Here is a 19,341-nt window from a genome sequence, read left to right on the forward strand (position 1 = left end):
TGTTGAGGATATCTTGGTGGGACTGTTTGGCATCCGAAAGGAGCTGATTTTGGCTATATTGGACTTTCATAAAAGAGGGTCTTATGATGTGATCCTCATTACGGAAGAAGTTTGTACCGGAGTACTCAAGAAACTTGAACTTTGCAAGTTAAGCCCAATCTTGGAGGGCGTGGCGGTATTACCGCATTTTCCGAGGAAAAAGAGACTGGTAACAGTACTTATGTATAGTCCTTACGTGTTACAAGAAGATATTATTTCCTTTTTATTAAGGTATTGTGATAAAGTTATCCCAATGGGTAAAGTGTATAACCAATTTGGTATATGGACTATGAAGTGGAAATTTGAAGTTTTGTTGCATGAAAAGGAGGAAGGGGAATTAATCTTCCCACCTGGGAGATTTAAAATTGGAAAAATTAATGGTGATTTATTTTTTAATGGCATGACTGATTTTTGTCGTAATTGCAAGCAATATGGACACATAAAAGATGATTGTACTGAACAATATTGTGCTAACTGTCAATGTATAGGTCATAGTTATGAAAATTGTAAAGAAAAAAAGAAATGCTATTTATGTGGTAAAATTGGTCACGTCTACGCTTCTTGCCCCCAAAAGAAAAAGGGGGAGGGAGGTGGAGAGGTGAGGGGAAAGCGCAAAGGAGTGGAGGAGACAGAAGCTGCTGAGGAGTCAAAAATAAGAAGGACAGTTAAAGAGAATAAGATAGAGGTAAGAGCAAGAAAGGAGTCAGGAGGAAAAATGGATACAGTAGAAAAGGAAAAATCAGAAAGTATGAAAGTGGTGGAAAAACCTAAAAATCCTTTTGAGAGAGGTTCAGAGGAGGAAGTACATAGTCAGAGAGTATGGTCAGAAATAGAAAGTGCACAGAAATCGGGGGTCAAATTACAGGCCTTATTTGCATATGTTAGGAAATCTATAATAGCTGACAAAGTGAGATTTTTTCAGCGTGCTAAGGTTCATCCATATGATCAAATAAAAATTCCAGATATAGTTACAGAAAATACGGAGTTTGATAGACGTAGTTTGTTGCTTATGTCATATTATGCATGGAAAGATGGTGCTAACCCAGATTGGTTTTGAGTTGATATGTTTTGTTTGTTTGTTTAAAAAAAAACGTTAATTTGTATTTTTATGTAAATATGTTTTAATAAAAATTATGACGTCCCCGTTTGGGGGTGCCAACTAAAAAAAAAATCTGTTCTTATCAGTTTAATATCTGATACGTCCCCTATCTGGGGACCATATATTAAATGGATTTTTCGAACAGGGAGATGGAAAAAGAGCTTGCTCTGTCCACTCCACGCATTGACCTGGTATTGCAGTACCTCCAGGACCGGTGCACCCCTTCTAATCCAGTATGAAAAAACAGAATGAAATTGAAATGGATTGCAAGCATCATCCTTCCAGCCAAGCAAGTGGAAAGTTGTGTGTGTCGTGCCTCCTTCAGCTTCTCCTCTGTCTGCCCAGTCAGTGCAGTGTTGCTTTTTGCATATAATACCTGCATCTAGTCTGTCAATCTCCTAATTGCATCAGCTGTCGGTTGTTTCCAGCACCAAGCAACCCATTCAGCCCCAGTGTCGTCACACACACCCTGGATCCAATTAAGACTGATGATTGGTTAATTGGCTTATCACCTGAATGAATTGTTTGGACCTCCCCTCCTCCACGTTTGATTTGGGCCTGTTGTGCACACCTCGGAGGGTTGCTGAGTCGTCTCTGGCAGGCAATTGACCCTTTTTTGTATCAAGTTGGCTGGATGTAACCATTTAGCTTTTGCAGTGCTTCAATAAATGAGTAAAGTTTGCCTGTGTCTCCCTCTTGTGGATCTTTTGAACTGGATTACTTAGTGGCTAAAAAGTAGCCCAGCACTTCCTATGCAGCTGGACCTACCTTGTCTGTTCAATGGACGGAACACTGCGCGTGTCACAAGAGCCTTGTCAGGTCAAGAGGTCAAAGAGGTCAAGTAAGGTCAGCTATTGGATGACATCACAAGGGCCCTGATGGAACACTCAACAATGGTGCCGTGACATCACAATCAACAATGGTTATCCTTTTTTTTTTTTTTTTTTTTTCCTTTCACTCACTACTATTCCTATCATGCTTTCTGCTTGGCGTGCTTTGGCACCGCACCAGGAATTTCGTGCGAAGAAAAGGCGTGTCCAAAAGTCGCGTGTGGGCGGAGCTATGCAGATAGCAAACACGAAAAGAAGCATGCTGGTGTGACTTCTGTGCGTAGGACGCGCGTGAACGTTTTCCCCGGTTTGTGAGAGAAAGAAGCCTCCCGGACTGTGTATTGGGCTGGGGACAGTAGTCTATTGCCTTCATTAGTGCTCTGCATTGGGGACCATCGGCCTGTACTGCGAACCCTTTTCAGGTTATCGCTTCTCGGCCTTTTGGCTAAGATCAAGTGTAGTATCTGTTCTTATCAGTTTAATATCTGATACGTCCCCTATCTGGGGACCATATATTAAATGGATTTTTCGAACAGGGAGATGGAAAAAGAGCTTGCTCTGTCCACTCCACGCATTGACCTGGTATTGCAGTACCTCCAGGACCGGTGCACCCCTTCTAATCCAGTATGAAAAAACAGAATGAAATTGAAATGGATTGCAAGCATCATCCTTCCAGCCAAGCAAGTGGAAAGTTGTGTGTGTCGTGCCTCCTTCAGCTTCTCCTCTGTCTGCCCAGTCAGTGCAGTGTTGCTTTTTGCATATAATACCTGCATCTAGTCTGTCAATCTCCTAATTGCATCAGCTGTCGGTTGTTTCCAGCACCAAGCAACCCATTCAGCCCCAGTGTCGTCACACACACCCTGGATCCAATTAAGACTGATGATTGGTTAATTGGCTTATCACCTGAATGAATTGTTTGGACCTCCCCTCCTCCACGTTTGATTTGGGCCTGTTGTGCACACCTCGGAGGGTTGCTGAGTCGTCTCTGGCAGGCAATTGACCCTTTTTTGTATCAAGTTGGCTGGATGTAACCATTTAGCTTTTGCAGTGCTTCAATAAATGAGTAAAGTTTGCCTGTGTCTCCCTCTTGTGGATCTTTTGAACTGGATTACTTAGTGGCTAAAAAGTAGCCCAGCACTTCCTATGCAGCTGGACCTACCTTGTCTGTTCAATGGACGGAACACTGCGCGTGTCACAAGAGCCTTGTCAGGTCAAGAGGTCAAAGAGGTCAAGTAAGGTCAGCTATTGGATGACATCACAAGGGCCCTGATGGAACACTCAACAATGGTGCCGTGACATCACAATCAACAATGGTTATCCTTTTTTTTTTTTTTTTTTTTTCCTTTCACTCACTACTATTCCTATCATGCTTTCTGCTTGGCGTGCTTTGGCACCGCACCAGGAATTTCGTGCGAAGAAAAGGCGTGTCCAAAAGTCGCGTGTGGGCGGAGCTATGCAGATAGCAAACACGAAAAGAAGCATGCTGGTGTGACTTCTGTGCGTAGGACGCGCGTGAACGTTTTCCCCGGTTTGTGAGAGAAAGAAGCCTCCCGGACTGTGTATTGGGCTGGGGACAGTAGTCTATTGCCTTCATTAGTGCTCTGCATTGGGGACCATCGGCCTGTACTGCGAACCCTTTTCAGGTTATCGCTTCTCGGCCTTTTGGCTAAGATCAAGTGTAGTATCTGTTCTTATCAGTTTAATATCTGATACGTCCCCTATCTGGGGACCATATATTAAATGGATTTTTCGAACAGGGAGATGGAAAAAGAGCTTGCTCTGTCCACTCCACGCATTGACCTGGTATTGCAGTACCTCCAGGACCGGTGCACCCCTTCTAATCCAGTATGAAAAAACAGAATGAAATTGAAATGGATTGCAAGCATCATCCTTCCAGCCAAGCAAGTGGAAAGTTGTGTGTGTCGTGCCTCCTTCAGCTTCTCCTCTGTCTGCCCAGTCAGTGCAGTGTTGCTTTTTGCATATAATACCTGCATCTAGTCTGTCAATCTCCTAATTGCATCAGCTGTCGGTTGTTTCCAGCACCAAGCAACCCATTCAGCCCCAGTGTCGTCACACACACCCTGGATCCAATTAAGACTGATGATTGGTTAATTGGCTTATCACCTGAATGAATTGTTTGGACCTCCCCTCCTCCACGTTTGATTTGGGCCTGTTGTGCACACCTCGGAGGGTTGCTGAGTCGTCTCTGGCAGGCAATTGACCCTTTTTTGTATCAAGTTGGCTGGATGTAACCATTTAGCTTTTGCAGTGCTTCAATAAATGAGTAAAGTTTGCCTGTGTCTCCCTCTTGTGGATCTTTTGAACTGGATTACTTAGTGGCTAAAAAGTAGCCCAGCACTTCCTATGCAGCTGGACCTACCTTGTCTGTTCAATGGACGGAACACTGCGCGTGTCACAAGAGCCTTGTCAGGTCAAGAGGTCAAAGAGGTCAAGTAAGGTCAGCTATTGGATGACATCACAAGGGCCCTGATGGAACACTCAACAATGGTGCCGTGACATCACAATCAACAATGGTTATCCTTTTTTTTTTTTTTTTTTTTTTCCTTTCACTCACTACTATTCCTATCATGCTTTCTGCTTGGCGTGCTTTGGCACCGCACCAGGAATTTCGTGCGAAGAAAAGGCGTGTCCAAAAGTCGCGTGTGGGCGGAGCTATGCAGATAGCAAACACGAAAAGAAGCATGCTGGTGTGACTTCTGTGCGTAGGACGCGCGTGAACGTTTTCCCCGGTTTGTGAGAGAAAGAAGCCTCCCGGACTGTGTATTGGGCTGGGGACAGTAGTCTATTGCCTTCATTAGTGCTCTGCATTGGGGACCATCGGCCTGTACTGCGAACCCTTTTCAGGTTATCGCTTCTCGGCCTTTTGGCTAAGATCAAGTGTAGTATCTGTTCTTATCAGTTTAATATCTGATACGTCCCCTATCTGGGGACCATATATTAAATGGATTTTTCGAACAGGGAGATGGAAAAAGAGCTTGCTCTGTCCACTCCACGCATTGACCTGGTATTGCAGTACCTCCAGGACCGGTGCACCCCTTCTAATCCAGTATGAAAAAACAGAATGAAATTGAAATGGATTGCAAGCATCATCCTTCCAGCCAAGCAAGTGGAAAGTTGTGTGTGTCGTGCCTCCTTCAGCTTCTCCTCTGTCTGCCCAGTCAGTGCAGTGTTGCTTTTTGCATATAATACCTGCATCTAGTCTGTCAATCTCCTAATTGCATCAGCTGTCGGTTGTTTCCAGCACCAAGCAACCCATTCAGCCCCAGTGTCGTCACACACACCCTGGATCCAATTAAGACTGATGATTGGTTAATTGGCTTATCACCTGAATGAATTGTTTGGACCTCCCCTCCTCCACGTTTGATTTGGGCCTGTTGTGCACACCTCGGAGGGTTGCTGAGTCGTCTCTGGCAGGCAATTGACCCTTTTTTGTATCAAGTTGGCTGGATGTAACCATTTAGCTTTTGCAGTGCTTCAATAAATGAGTAAAGTTTGCCTGTGTCTCCCTCTTGTGGATCTTTTGAACTGGATTACTTAGTGGCTAAAAAGTAGCCCAGCACTTCCTATGCAGCTGGACCTACCTTGTCTGTTCAATGGACGGAACACTGCGCGTGTCACAAGAGCCTTGTCAGGTCAAGAGGTCAAAGAGGTCAAGTAAGGTCAGCTATTGGATGACATCACAAGGGCCCTGATGGAACACTCAACAATGGTGCCGTGACATCACAATCAACAATGGTTATCCTTTTTTTTTTTTTTTTTTTTTCCTTTCACTCACTACTATTCCTATCATGCTTTCTGCTTGGCGTGCTTTGGCACCGCACCAGGAATTTCGTGCGAAGAAAAGGCGTGTCCAAAAGTCGCGTGTGGGCGGAGCTATGCAGATAGCAAACACGAAAAGAAGCATGCTGGTGTGACTTCTGTGCGTAGGACGCGCGTGAACGTTTTCCCCGGTTTGTGAGAGAAAGAAGCCTCCCGGACTGTGTATTGGGCTGGGGACAGTAGTCTATTGCCTTCATTAGTGCTCTGCATTGGGGACCATCGGCCTGTACTGCGAACCCTTTTCAGGTTATCGCTTCTCGGCCTTTTGGCTAAGATCAAGTGTAGTATCTGTTCTTATCAGTTTAATATCTGATACGTCCCCTATCTGGGGACCATATATTAAATGGATTTTTCGAACAGGGAGATGGAAAAAGAGCTTGCTCTGTCCACTCCACGCATTGACCTGGTATTGCAGTACCTCCAGGACCGGTGCACCCCTTCTAATCCAGTATGAAAAAACAGAATGAAATTGAAATGGATTGCAAGCATCATCCTTCCAGCCAAGCAAGTGGAAAGTTGTGTGTGTCGTGCCTCCTTCAGCTTCTCCTCTGTCTGCCCAGTCAGTGCAGTGTTGCTTTTTGCATATAATACCTGCATCTAGTCTGTCAATCTCCTAATTGCATCAGCTGTCGGTTGTTTCCAGCACCAAGCAACCCATTCAGCCCCAGTGTCGTCACACACACCCTGGATCCAATTAAGACTGATGATTGGTTAATTGGCTTATCACCTGAATGAATTGTTTGGACCTCCCCTCCTCCACGTTTGATTTGGGCCTGTTGTGCACACCTCGGAGGGTTGCTGAGTCGTCTCTGGCAGGCAATTGACCCTTTTTTGTATCAAGTTGGCTGGATGTAACCATTTAGCTTTTGCAGTGCTTCAATAAATGAGTAAAGTTTGCCTGTGTCTCCCTCTTGTGGATCTTTTGAACTGGATTACTTAGTGGCTAAAAAGTAGCCCAGCACTTCCTATGCAGCTGGACCTACCTTGTCTGTTCAATGGACGGAACACTGCGCGTGTCACAAGAGCCTTGTCAGGTCAAGAGGTCAAAGAGGTCAAGTAAGGTCAGCTATTGGATGACATCACAAGGGCCCTGATGGAACACTCAACAATGGTGCCGTGACATCACAATCAACAATGGTTATCCTTTTTTTTTTTTTTTTTTTTTTCCTTTCACTCACTACTATTCCTATCATGCTTTCTGCTTGGCGTGCTTTGGCACCGCACCAGGAATTTCGTGCGAAGAAAAGGCGTGTCCAAAAGTCGCGTGTGGGCGGAGCTATGCAGATAGCAAACACGAAAAGAAGCATGCTGGTGTGACTTCTGTGCGTAGGACGCGCGTGAACGTTTTCCCCGGTTTGTGAGAGAAAGAAGCCTCCCGGACTGTGTATTGGGCTGGGGACAGTAGTCTATTGCCTTCATTAGTGCTCTGCATTGGGGACCATCGGCCTGTACTGCGAACCCTTTTCAGGTTATCGCTTCTCGGCCTTTTGGCTAAGATCAAGTGTAGTATCTGTTCTTATCAGTTTAATATCTGATACGTCCCCTATCTGGGGACCATATATTAAATGGATTTTTCGAACAGGGAGATGGAAAAAGAGCTTGCTCTGTCCACTCCACGCATTGACCTGGTATTGCAGTACCTCCAGGACCGGTGCACCCCTTCTAATCCAGTATGAAAAAACAGAATGAAATTGAAATGGATTGCAAGCATCATCCTTCCAGCCAAGCAAGTGGAAAGTTGTGTGTGTCGTGCCTCCTTCAGCTTCTCCTCTGTCTGCCCAGTCAGTGCAGTGTTGCTTTTTGCATATAATACCTGCATCTAGTCTGTCAATCTCCTAATTGCATCAGCTGTCGGTTGTTTCCAGCACCAAGCAACCCATTCAGCCCCAGTGTCGTCACACACACCCTGGATCCAATTAAGACTGATGATTGGTTAATTGGCTTATCACCTGAATGAATTGTTTGGACCTCCCCTCCTCCACGTTTGATTTGGGCCTGTTGTGCACACCTCGGAGGGTTGCTGAGTCGTCTCTGGCAGGCAATTGACCCTTTTTTGTATCAAGTTGGCTGGATGTAACCATTTAGCTTTTGCAGTGCTTCAATAAATGAGTAAAGTTTGCCTGTGTCTCCCTCTTGTGGATCTTTTGAACTGGATTACTTAGTGGCTAAAAAGTAGCCCAGCACTTCCTATGCAGCTGGACCTACCTTGTCTGTTCAATGGACGGAACACTGCGCGTGTCACAAGAGCCTTGTCAGGTCAAGAGGTCAAAGAGGTCAAGTAAGGTCAGCTATTGGATGACATCACAAGGGCCCTGATGGAACACTCAACAATGGTGCCGTGACATCACAATCAACAATGGTTATCCTTTTTTTTTTTTTTTTTTTTTCCTTTCACTCACTACTATTCCTATCATGCTTTCTGCTTGGCGTGCTTTGGCACCGCACCAGGAATTTCGTGCGAAGAAAAGGCGTGTCCAAAAGTCGCGTGTGGGCGGAGCTATGCAGATAGCAAACACGAAAAGAAGCATGCTGGTGTGACTTCTGTGCGTAGGACGCGCGTGAACGTTTTCCCCGGTTTGTGAGAGAAAGAAGCCTCCCGGACTGTGTATTGGGCTGGGGACAGTAGTCTATTGCCTTCATTAGTGCTCTGCATTGGGGACCATCGGCCTGTACTGCGAACCCTTTTCAGGTTATCGCTTCTCGGCCTTTTGGCTAAGATCAAGTGTAGTATCTGTTCTTATCAGTTTAATATCTGATACGTCCCCTATCTGGGGACCATATATTAAATGGATTTTTCGAACAGGGAGATGGAAAAAGAGCTTGCTCTGTCCACTCCACGCATTGACCTGGTATTGCAGTACCTCCAGGACCGGTGCACCCCTTCTAATCCAGTATGAAAAAACAGAATGAAATTGAAATGGATTGCAAGCATCATCCTTCCAGCCAAGCAAGTGGAAAGTTGTGTGTGTCGTGCCTCCTTCAGCTTCTCCTCTGTCTGCCCAGTCAGTGCAGTGTTGCTTTTTGCATATAATACCTGCATCTAGTCTGTCAATCTCCTAATTGCATCAGCTGTCGGTTGTTTCCAGCACCAAGCAACCCATTCAGCCCCAGTGTCGTCACACACACCCTGGATCCAATTAAGACTGATGATTGGTTAATTGGCTTATCACCTGAATGAATTGTTTGGACCTCCCCTCCTCCACGTTTGATTTGGGCCTGTTGTGCACACCTCGGAGGGTTGCTGAGTCGTCTCTGGCAGGCAATTGACCCTTTTTTGTATCAAGTTGGCTGGATGTAACCATTTAGCTTTTGCAGTGCTTCAATAAATGAGTAAAGTTTGCCTGTGTCTCCCTCTTGTGGATCTTTTGAACTGGATTACTTAGTGGCTAAAAAGTAGCCCAGCACTTCCTATGCAGCTGGACCTACCTTGTCTGTTCAATGGACGGAACACTGCGCGTGTCACAAGAGCCTTGTCAGGTCAAGAGGTCAAAGAGGTCAAGTAAGGTCAGCTATTGGATGACATCACAAGGGCCCTGATGGAACACTCAACAATGGTGCCGTGACATCACAATCAACAATGGTTATCCTTTTTTTTTTTTTTTTTTTTTTCCTTTCACTCACTACTATTCCTATCATGCTTTCTGCTTGGCGTGCTTTGGCACCGCACCAGGAATTTCGTGCGAAGAAAAGGCGTGTCCAAAAGTCGCGTGTGGGCGGAGCTATGCAGATAGCAAACACGAAAAGAAGCATGCTGGTGTGACTTCTGTGCGTAGGACGCGCGTGAACGTTTTCCCCGGTTTGTGAGAGAAAGAAGCCTCCCGGACTGTGTATTGGGCTGGGGACAGTAGTCTATTGCCTTCATTAGTGCTCTGCATTGGGGACCATCGGCCTGTACTGCGAACCCTTTTCAGGTTATCGCTTCTCGGCCTTTTGGCTAAGATCAAGTGTAGTATCTGTTCTTATCAGTTTAATATCTGATACGTCCCCTATCTGGGGACCATATATTAAATGGATTTTTCGAACAGGGAGATGGAAAAAGAGCTTGCTCTGTCCACTCCACGCATTGACCTGGTATTGCAGTACCTCCAGGACCGGTGCACCCCTTCTAATCCAGTATGAAAAAACAGAATGAAATTGAAATGGATTGCAAGCATCATCCTTCCAGCCAAGCAAGTGGAAAGTTGTGTGTGTCGTGCCTCCTTCAGCTTCTCCTCTGTCTGCCCAGTCAGTGCAGTGTTGCTTTTTGCATATAATACCTGCATCTAGTCTGTCAATCTCCTAATTGCATCAGCTGTCGGTTGTTTCCAGCACCAAGCAACCCATTCAGCCCCAGTGTCGTCACACACACCCTGGATCCAATTAAGACTGATGATTGGTTAATTGGCTTATCACCTGAATGAATTGTTTGGACCTCCCCTCCTCCACGTTTGATTTGGGCCTGTTGTGCACACCTCGGAGGGTTGCTGAGTCGTCTCTGGCAGGCAATTGACCCTTTTTTGTATCAAGTTGGCTGGATGTAACCATTTAGCTTTTGCAGTGCTTCAATAAATGAGTAAAGTTTGCCTGTGTCTCCCTCTTGTGGATCTTTTGAACTGGATTACTTAGTGGCTAAAAAGTAGCCCAGCACTTCCTATGCAGCTGGACCTACCTTGTCTGTTCAATGGACGGAACACTGCGCGTGTCACAAGAGCCTTGTCAGGTCAAGAGGTCAAAGAGGTCAAGTAAGGTCAGCTATTGGATGACATCACAAGGGCCCTGATGGAACACTCAACAATGGTGCCGTGACATCACAATCAACAATGGTTATCCTTTTTTTTTTTTTTTTTTTTTCCTTTCACTCACTACTATTCCTATCATGCTTTCTGCTTGGCGTGCTTTGGCACCGCACCAGGAATTTCGTGCGAAGAAAAGGCGTGTCCAAAAGTCGCGTGTGGGCGGAGCTATGCAGATAGCAAACACGAAAAGAAGCATGCTGGTGTGACTTCTGTGCGTAGGACGCGCGTGAACGTTTTCCCCGGTTTGTGAGAGAAAGAAGCCTCCCGGACTGTGTATTGGGCTGGGGACAGTAGTCTATTGCCTTCATTAGTGCTCTGCATTGGGGACCATCGGCCTGTACTGCGAACCCTTTTCAGGTTATCGCTTCTCGGCCTTTTGGCTAAGATCAAGTGTAGTATCTGTTCTTATCAGTTTAATATCTGATACGTCCCCTATCTGGGGACCATATATTAAATGGATTTTTCGAACAGGGAGATGGAAAAAGAGCTTGCTCTGTCCACTCCACGCATTGACCTGGTATTGCAGTACCTCCAGGACCGGTGCACCCCTTCTAATCCAGTATGAAAAAACAGAATGAAATTGAAATGGATTGCAAGCATCATCCTTCCAGCCAAGCAAGTGGAAAGTTGTGTGTGTCGTGCCTCCTTCAGCTTCTCCTCTGTCTGCCCAGTCAGTGCAGTGTTGCTTTTTGCATATAATACCTGCATCTAGTCTGTCAATCTCCTAATTGCATCAGCTGTCGGTTGTTTCCAGCACCAAGCAACCCATTCAGCCCCAGTGTCGTCACACACACCCTGGATCCAATTAAGACTGATGATTGGTTAATTGGCTTATCACCTGAATGAATTGTTTGGACCTCCCCTCCTCCACGTTTGATTTGGGCCTGTTGTGCACACCTCGGAGGGTTGCTGAGTCGTCTCTGGCAGGCAATTGACCCTTTTTTGTATCAAGTTGGCTGGATGTAACCATTTAGCTTTTGCAGTGCTTCAATAAATGAGTAAAGTTTGCCTGTGTCTCCCTCTTGTGGATCTTTTGAACTGGATTACTTAGTGGCTAAAAAGTAGCCCAGCACTTCCTATGCAGCTGGACCTACCTTGTCTGTTCAATGGACGGAACACTGCGCGTGTCACAAGAGCCTTGTCAGGTCAAGAGGTCAAAGAGGTCAAGTAAGGTCAGCTATTGGATGACATCACAAGGGCCCTGATGGAACACTCAACAATGGTGCCGTGACATCACAATCAACAATGGTTATCCTTTTTTTTTTTTTTTTTTTTTCCTTTCACTCACTACTATTCCTATCATGCTTTCTGCTTGGCGTGCTTTGGCACCGCACCAGGAATTTCGTGCGAAGAAAAGGCGTGTCCAAAAGTCGCGTGTGGGCGGAGCTATGCAGATAGCAAACACGAAAAGAAGCATGCTGGTGTGACTTCTGTGCGTAGGACGCGCGTGAACGTTTTCCCCGGTTTGTGAGAGAAAGAAGCCTCCCGGACTGTGTATTGGGCTGGGGACAGTAGTCTATTGCCTTCATTAGTGCTCTGCATTGGGGACCATCGGCCTGTACTGCGAACCCTTTTCAGGTTATCGCTTCTCGGCCTTTTGGCTAAGATCAAGTGTAGTATCTGTTCTTATCAGTTTAATATCTGATACGTCCCCTATCTGGGGACCATATATTAAATGGATTTTTCGAACAGGGAGATGGAAAAAGAGCTTGCTCTGTCCACTCCACGCATTGACCTGGTATTGCAGTACCTCCAGGACCGGTGCACCCCTTCTAATCCAGTATGAAAAAACAGAATGAAATTGAAATGGATTGCAAGCATCATCCTTCCAGCCAAGCAAGTGGAAAGTTGTGTGTGTCGTGCCTCCTTCAGCTTCTCCTCTGTCTGCCCAGTCAGTGCAGTGTTGCTTTTTGCATATAATACCTGCATCTAGTCTGTCAATCTCCTAATTGCATCAGCTGTCGGTTGTTTCCAGCACCAAGCAACCCATTCAGCCCCAGTGTCGTCACACACACCCTGGATCCAATTAAGACTGATGATTGGTTAATTGGCTTATCACCTGAATGAATTGTTTGGACCTCCCCTCCTCCACGTTTGATTTGGGCCTGTTGTGCACACCTCGGAGGGTTGCTGAGTCGTCTCTGGCAGGCAATTGACCCTTTTTTGTATCAAGTTGGCTGGATGTAACCATTTAGCTTTTGCAGTGCTTCAATAAATGAGTAAAGTTTGCCTGTGTCTCCCTCTTGTGGATCTTTTGAACTGGATTACTTAGTGGCTAAAAAGTAGCCCAGCACTTCCTATGCAGCTGGACCTACCTTGTCTGTTCAATGGACGGAACACTGCGCGTGTCACAAGAGCCTTGTCAGGTCAAGAGGTCAAAGAGGTCAAGTAAGGTCAGCTATTGGATGACATCACAAGGGCCCTGATGGAACACTCAACAATGGTGCCGTGACATCACAATCAACAATGGTTATCCTTTTTTTTTTTTTTTTTTTTTTCCTTTCACTCACTACTATTCCTATCATGCTTTCTGCTTGGCGTGCTTTGGCACCGCACCAGGAATTTCGTGCGAAGAAAAGGCGTGTCCAAAAGTCGCGTGTGGGCGGAGCTATGCAGATAGCAAACACGAAAAGAAGCATGCTGGTGTGACTTCTGTGCGTAGGACGCGCGTGAACGTTTTCCCCGGTTTGTGAGAGAAAGAAGCCTCCCGGACTGTGTATTGGGCTGGGGACAGTAGTCTATTGCCTTCATTAGTGCTCTGCATTGGGGACCATCGGCCTGTACTGCGAACCCTTTTCAGGTTATCGCTTCTCGGCCTTTTGGCTAAGATCAAGTGTAGTATCTGTTCTTATCAGTTTAATATCTGATACGTCCCCTATCTGGGGACCATATATTAAATGGATTTTTCGAACAGGGAGATGGAAAAAGAGCTTGCTCTGTCCACTCCACGCATTGACCTGGTATTGCAGTACCTCCAGGACCGGTGCACCCCTTCTAATCCAGTATGAAAAAACAGAATGAAATTGAAATGGATTGCAAGCATCATCCTTCCAGCCAAGCAAGTGGAAAGTTGTGTGTGTCGTGCCTCCTTCAGCTTCTCCTCTGTCTGCCCAGTCAGTGCAGTGTTGCTTTTTGCATATAATACCTGCATCTAGTCTGTCAATCTCCTAATTGCATCAGCTGTCGGTTGTTTCCAGCACCAAGCAACCCATTCAGCCCCAGTGTCGTCACACACACCCTGGATCCAATTAAGACTGATGATTGGTTAATTGGCTTATCACCTGAATGAATTGTTTGGACCTCCCCTCCTCCACGTTTGATTTGGGCCTGTTGTGCACACCTCGGAGGGTTGCTGAGTCGTCTCTGGCAGGCAATTGACCCTTTTTTGTATCAAGTTGGCTGGATGTAACCATTTAGCTTTTGCAGTGCTTCAATAAATGAGTAAAGTTTGCCTGTGTCTCCCTCTTGTGGATCTTTTGAACTGGATTACTTAGTGGCTAAAAAGTAGCCCAGCACTTCCTATGCAGCTGGACCTACCTTGTCTGTTCAATGGACGGAACACTGCGCGTGTCACAAGAGCCTTGTCAGGTCAAGAGGTCAAAGAGGTCAAGTAAGGTCAGCTATTGGATGACATCACAAGGGCCCTGATGGAACACTCAACAATGGTGCCGTGACATCACAATCAACAATGGTTATCCTTTTTTTTTTTTTTTTTTTTTTTCCTTTCACTCACTACTATTCCTATCATGCTTTCTGCTTGGCGTGCTTTGGCACCGCACCAGGAATTTCGTGCGAAGAAAAGGCGTGTCCAAAAGTCGCGTGTGGGCGGAGCTATGCAGATAGCAAACACGAAAAGAAGCATGCTGGTGTGACTTCTGTGCGTAGGACGCGCGTGAACGTTTTCCCCGGTTTGTGAGAGAAAGACGCCTCCCGGACTGTGTATTGGGCTGGGGACAGTAGTCTATTGCCTTCATTAGTGCTCTGCATTGGGGACCATCGGCCTGTACTGCGAACCCTTTTCAGGTTATCGCTTCTCGGCCTTTTGGCTAAGATCAAGTGTAGTATCTGTTCTTATCAGTTTAATATCTGATACGTCCCCTATCTGGGGACCATATATTAAATGGATTTTTCGAACAGGGAGATGGAAAAAGAGCTTGCTCTGTCCACTCCACGCATTGACCTGGTATTGCAGTACCTCCAGGACCGGTGCACCCCTTCTAATCCAGTATGAAAAAACAGAATGAAATTGAAATGGATTGCAAGCATCATCCTTCCAGCCAAGCAAGTGGAAAGTTGTGTGTGTCGTGCCTCCTTCAGCTTCTCCTCTGTCTGCCCAGTCAGTGCAGTGTTGCTTTTTGCATATAATACCTGCATCTAGTCTGTCAATCTCCTAATTGCATCAGCTGTCGGTTGTTTCCAGCACCAAGCAACCCATTCAGCCCAGTGTCGTCACACACACCCTGGATCCAATTAAGACTGATGATTGGTTAATTGGCTTATCACCTGAATGAATTGTTTGGACCTCCCCTCCTCCACGTTTGATTTGGGCCTGTTGTGCACACCTCGGAGGGTTGCTGAGTCGTCTCTGGCAGGCAATTGACCCTTTTTTGTATCAAGTTGGCTGGATGTAACCATTTAGCTTTTGCAGTGCTTCAATAAATGAGTAAAGTTTGCCTGTGTCTCCCTCTTGTGGATCTTTTGAACTGGATTACTTAGTGGCTAAAAAGTAGCCCAGCACTTCCTATGCAGCTGGACCTACCTTGTCTGTTCAATGGACGGAACACTGCGCGTGTCACAAGAGCCTTGTCAGGTCAAGAGGTCAAAGAGGTCAAGTAAGGTCAGCTATTGGATGACATCACAAGGGCCCTGATGGAACACTCAACAATGGTGCCGTGACATCACAATCAACAATGGTTATCCTTTTTTTTTTTTTTTTTTTTTTCCTTTCACCCACTCCTATTCCTATCATGCTTTTTGCTTGGCGTGCTTTGGCCCCCCCCCAGGAATTTCGTGCGAAGAAAAGGCGTGTCCAAAAGTCGCGTGTGGGCGGAGCTATGCAGATAGCAAACACGAAAAGAAGCATGCTGGTGTGACTTCTGTGCGTAGGACGCGCGTGAACGTTTTCCCCGGTTTGTGAGAGAAAGAAGCCTCCCGGACTGTGTATTGGGCTGGGGACAGTAGTCTATTGCCTTCATTAGTGCTCTGCATTGGGGACCATCGGCCTGTACTGCGAACCCTTTTCAGGTTATCGCTTCTCGGCCTTTTGGCTAAGATCAAGTGTAGTATCTGTTCTTATCAGTTTAATATCTGATACGTCCCCTATCTGGGGACCATATATTAAATGGATTTTTCGAACAGGGAGATGGAAAAAGAGCTTGCTCTGTCCACTCCACGCATTGACCTGGTATTGCAGTACCTCCAGGACCGGTGCACCCCTTCTAATCCAGTATGAAAAAACAGAATGAAATTGAAATGGATTGCAAGCATCATCCTTCCAGCCAAGCAAGTGGAAAGTTGTGTGTGTCGTGCCTCCTTCAGCTTCTCCTCTGTCTGCCCAGTCAGTGCAGTGTTGCTTTTTGCATATAATACCTGCATCTAGTCTGTCAATCTCCTAATTGCATCAGCTGTCGGTTGTTTCCAGCACCAAGCAACCCATTCAGCCCCAGTGTCGTCACACACACCCTGGATCCAATTAAGACTGATGATTGGTTAATTGGCTTATCACCTGAATGAATTGTTTGGACCTCCCCTCCTCCACGTTTGATTTGGGCCTGTTGTGCACACCTCGGAGGGTTGCTGAGTCGTCTCTGGCAGGCAATTGACCCTTTTTTGTATCAAGTTGGCTGGATGTAACCATTTAGCTTTTGCAGTGCTTCAATAAATGAGTAAAGTTTGCCTGTGTCTCCCTCTTGTGGATCTTTTGAACTGGATTACTTAGTGGCTAAAAAGTAGCCCAGCACTTCCTATGCAGCTGGACCTACCTTGTCTGTTCAATGGACGGAACACTGCGCGTGTCACAAGAGCCTTGTCAGGTCAAGAGGTCAAAGAGGTCAAGTAAGGTCAGCTATTGGATGACATCACAAGGGCCCTGATGGAACACTCAACAATGGTGCCGTGACATCACAATCAACAATGGTTATCCTTTTTTTTTTTTTTTTTTTTTTTCCTTTCACTCACTACTATTCCTATCATGCTTTCTGCTTGGCGTGCTTTGGCACCGCACCAGGAATTTCGTGCGAAGAAAAGGCGTGTCCAAAAGTCGCGTGTGGGCGGAGCTATGCAGATAGCAAACACGAAAAGAAGCATGCTGGTGTGACTTCTGTGCGTAGGACGCGCGTGAACGTTTTCCCCGGTTTGTGAGAGAAAGAAGCCTCCCGGACTGTGTATTGGGCTGGGGACAGTAGTCTATTGCCTTCATTAGTGCTCTGCATTGGGGACATCGGCCTGTACTGCGAACCCTTTTCAGGTTATCGCTTCTCGGCCTTTTGGCTAAGATCAAGTGTAGTATCTGTTCTTATCAGTTTAATATCTGATACGTCCCCTATCTGGGGACCATATATTAAATGGATTTTTCGAACAGGGAGATGGAAAAAGAGCTTGCTCTGTCCACTCCACGCATTGACCTGGTATTGCAGTACCTCCAGGACCGGTGCACCCCTTCTAATCCAGTATGAAAAAACAGAATGAAATTGAAATGGATTGCAAGCATCATCCTTCCAGCCAAGCAAGTGGAAAGTTGTGTGTGTCGTGCCTCCTTCAGCTTCTCCTCTGTCTGCCCAGTCAGTGCAGTGTTGCTTTTTGCATATAATACCTGCATCTAGTCTGTCAATCTCCTAATTGCATCAGCTGTCGGTTGTTTCCAGCACCAAGCAACCCATTCAGCCCCAGTGTCGTCACACACACCCTGGATCCAATTAAGACTGATGATTGGTTAATTGGCTTATCACCTGAATGAATTGTTTGGACCTCCCCTCCTCCACGTTTGATTTGGGCCTGTTGTGCACACCTCGGAGGGTTGCTGAGTCGTCTCTGGCAGGCAATTGACCCTTTTTTGTATCAAGTTGGCTGGATGTAACCATTTAGCTTTTGCAGTGCTTCAATAAATGAGTAAAGTTTGCCTGTGTCTCCCTCTTGTGGATCTTTTGAACTGGATTACTTAGTGGCTAAAAAGTAGCCCAGCACTTCCTATGCAGCTGGACCTACCTTGTCTGTTCAATGGACGGAACACTGCGCGTGTCACAAGAGCCTTGTCAGGTCAAGAGGTCAAAGAGGTCAAGTAAGGTCAGCTATTGGATGACATCACAAGGGCCCTGATGGAACACTCAACAATGGTGCCGTGACATCACAATCAACAATGGTTATCCTTTTTTTTTTTTTTTTTTTTTTCCTTTCACTCACTACTATTCCTATCATGCTTTCTGCTTGGCGTGCTTTGGCACCGCACCAGGAATTTCGTGCGAAGAAAAGGCGTGTCCAAAAGTCGCGTGTGGGCGGAGCTATGCAGATAGCAAACACGAAAAGAAGCATGCTGGTGTGACTTCTGTGCGTAGGACGCGCGTGAACGTTTTCCCCCGGTTTGTGAGAGAAAGAAGCCTCCCGGACTGTGTATTGGGCTGGGGACAGTAGTCTATTGCCTTCATTAGTGCTCTGCATTGGGGACCATCGGCCTGTACTGCGAACCCTTTTCAGGTTATCGCTTCTCGGCCTTTTGGCTAAGATCAAGTGTAGTATCTGTTCTTATCAGTTTAATATCTGATACGTCCCCTATCTGGGGACCATATATTAAATGGATTTTTCGAACAGGGAGATGGAAAAAGAGCTTGCTCTGTCCACTCCACGCATTGACCTGGTATTGCAGTACCTCCAGGACCGGTGCACCCCTTCTAATCCAGTATGAAAAAACAGAATGAAATTGAAATGGATTGCAAGCATCATCCTTCCAGCCAAGCAAGTGGAAAGTTGTGTGTGTCGTGCCTCCTTCAGCTTCTCCTCTGTCTGCCCAGTCAGTGCAGTGTTGCTTTTTGCATATAATACCTGCATCTAGTCTGTCAATCTCCTAATTGCATCAGCTGTCGGTTGTTTCCAGCACCAAGCAACCCATTCAGCCCCAGTGTCGTCACACACACCCTGGATCCAATTAAGACTGATGATTGGTTAATTGGCTTATCACCTGAATGAATTGTTTGGACCTCCCCTCCTCCACGTTTGATTTGGGCCTGTTGTGCACACCTCGGAGGGTTGCTGAGTCGTCTCTGGCAGGCAATTGACCCTTTTTTGTATCAAGTTGGCTGGATGTAACCATTTAGCTTTTGCAGTGCTTCAATAAATGAGTAAAGTTTGCCTGTGTCTCCCTCTTGTGGATCTTTTGAACTGGATTACTTAGTGGCTAAAAAGTAGCCCAGCACTTCCTATGCAGCTGGACCTACCTTGTCTGTTCAATGGACGGAACACTGCGCGTGTCACAAGAGCCTTGTCAGGTCAAGAGGTCAAAGAGGTCAAGTAAGGTCAGCTATTGGATGACATCACAAGGGCCCTGATGGAACACTCAACAATGGTGCCGTGACATCACAATCAACAATGGTTATCCTTTTTTTTTTTTTTTTTTTTTTCCTTTCACTCACTACTATTCCTATCATGCTTTCTGCTTGGCGTGCTTTGGCACCGCACCAGGAATTTCGTGCGAAGAAAAGGCGTGTCCAAAAGTCGCGTGTGGGCGGAGCTATGCAGATAGCAAACACGAAAAGAAGCATGCTGGTGT

At 46.1% G+C, this 19,341-nt stretch overlaps 15 non-coding genes across 15 annotated transcripts; all 15 read left to right on the forward strand.

Annotated features, from left to right (window-relative positions):
• Window positions 1-1,178: 1,178 nt before the first annotated feature.
• On the forward strand, window positions 1,179-1,363 carry LOC120983764. Its single transcript, XR_005775205.1, has one exon. It is a non-coding gene; the product is annotated as a U2 spliceosomal RNA (small nuclear RNA).
• Window positions 1,364-2,393: 1,030 nt separating this feature from the next.
• On the forward strand, window positions 2,394-2,584 carry LOC120983747. Its single transcript, XR_005775188.1, has one exon. It is a non-coding gene; the product is annotated as a U2 spliceosomal RNA (small nuclear RNA).
• Window positions 2,585-3,614: 1,030 nt separating this feature from the next.
• On the forward strand, window positions 3,615-3,805 carry LOC120983748. The gene has a single exon (XR_005775189.1). It is a non-coding gene; the product is annotated as a U2 spliceosomal RNA (small nuclear RNA).
• Window positions 3,806-4,836: 1,031 nt separating this feature from the next.
• Window positions 4,837-5,027, forward strand: LOC120983749. Its single transcript, XR_005775190.1, has one exon. It is a non-coding gene; the product is annotated as a U2 spliceosomal RNA (small nuclear RNA).
• Window positions 5,028-6,057: 1,030 nt separating this feature from the next.
• On the forward strand, window positions 6,058-6,248 carry LOC120983750. The gene has a single exon (XR_005775191.1). It is a non-coding gene; the product is annotated as a U2 spliceosomal RNA (small nuclear RNA).
• A 1,031-nt stretch (window positions 6,249-7,279) lies between these two features.
• LOC120983751 lies at window positions 7,280-7,470 on the forward strand. The gene has a single exon (XR_005775192.1). It is a non-coding gene; the product is annotated as a U2 spliceosomal RNA (small nuclear RNA).
• A 1,030-nt stretch (window positions 7,471-8,500) lies between these two features.
• On the forward strand, window positions 8,501-8,691 carry LOC120983752. Its single transcript, XR_005775193.1, has one exon. It is a non-coding gene; the product is annotated as a U2 spliceosomal RNA (small nuclear RNA).
• A 1,031-nt stretch (window positions 8,692-9,722) lies between these two features.
• On the forward strand, window positions 9,723-9,913 carry LOC120983753. The gene has a single exon (XR_005775194.1). It is a non-coding gene; the product is annotated as a U2 spliceosomal RNA (small nuclear RNA).
• A 1,030-nt stretch (window positions 9,914-10,943) lies between these two features.
• On the forward strand, window positions 10,944-11,134 carry LOC120983754. Its single transcript, XR_005775195.1, has one exon. It is a non-coding gene; the product is annotated as a U2 spliceosomal RNA (small nuclear RNA).
• Window positions 11,135-12,164: 1,030 nt separating this feature from the next.
• LOC120983755 lies at window positions 12,165-12,355 on the forward strand. The gene has a single exon (XR_005775196.1). It is a non-coding gene; the product is annotated as a U2 spliceosomal RNA (small nuclear RNA).
• Window positions 12,356-13,386: 1,031 nt separating this feature from the next.
• LOC120983758 lies at window positions 13,387-13,577 on the forward strand. The gene has a single exon (XR_005775198.1). It is a non-coding gene; the product is annotated as a U2 spliceosomal RNA (small nuclear RNA).
• A 1,032-nt stretch (window positions 13,578-14,609) lies between these two features.
• On the forward strand, window positions 14,610-14,800 carry LOC120983759. Its single transcript, XR_005775199.1, has one exon. It is a non-coding gene; the product is annotated as a U2 spliceosomal RNA (small nuclear RNA).
• A 1,030-nt stretch (window positions 14,801-15,830) lies between these two features.
• Window positions 15,831-16,021, forward strand: LOC120983760. The gene has a single exon (XR_005775200.1). It is a non-coding gene; the product is annotated as a U2 spliceosomal RNA (small nuclear RNA).
• A 1,031-nt stretch (window positions 16,022-17,052) lies between these two features.
• LOC120983761 lies at window positions 17,053-17,243 on the forward strand. The gene has a single exon (XR_005775201.1). It is a non-coding gene; the product is annotated as a U2 spliceosomal RNA (small nuclear RNA).
• Window positions 17,244-18,275: 1,032 nt separating this feature from the next.
• Window positions 18,276-18,466, forward strand: LOC120983762. Its single transcript, XR_005775203.1, has one exon. It is a non-coding gene; the product is annotated as a U2 spliceosomal RNA (small nuclear RNA).
• The last annotated feature ends 875 nt before the right edge of the window (window positions 18,467-19,341 follow it).

The sequence above is a fragment of the Bufo bufo genome, unplaced genomic scaffold, assembly GCF_905171765.1.
Source record: "Bufo bufo unplaced genomic scaffold, aBufBuf1.1, whole genome shotgun sequence".
NCBI lineage: Eukaryota > Metazoa > Chordata > Amphibia > Anura > Bufonidae > Bufo > Bufo bufo.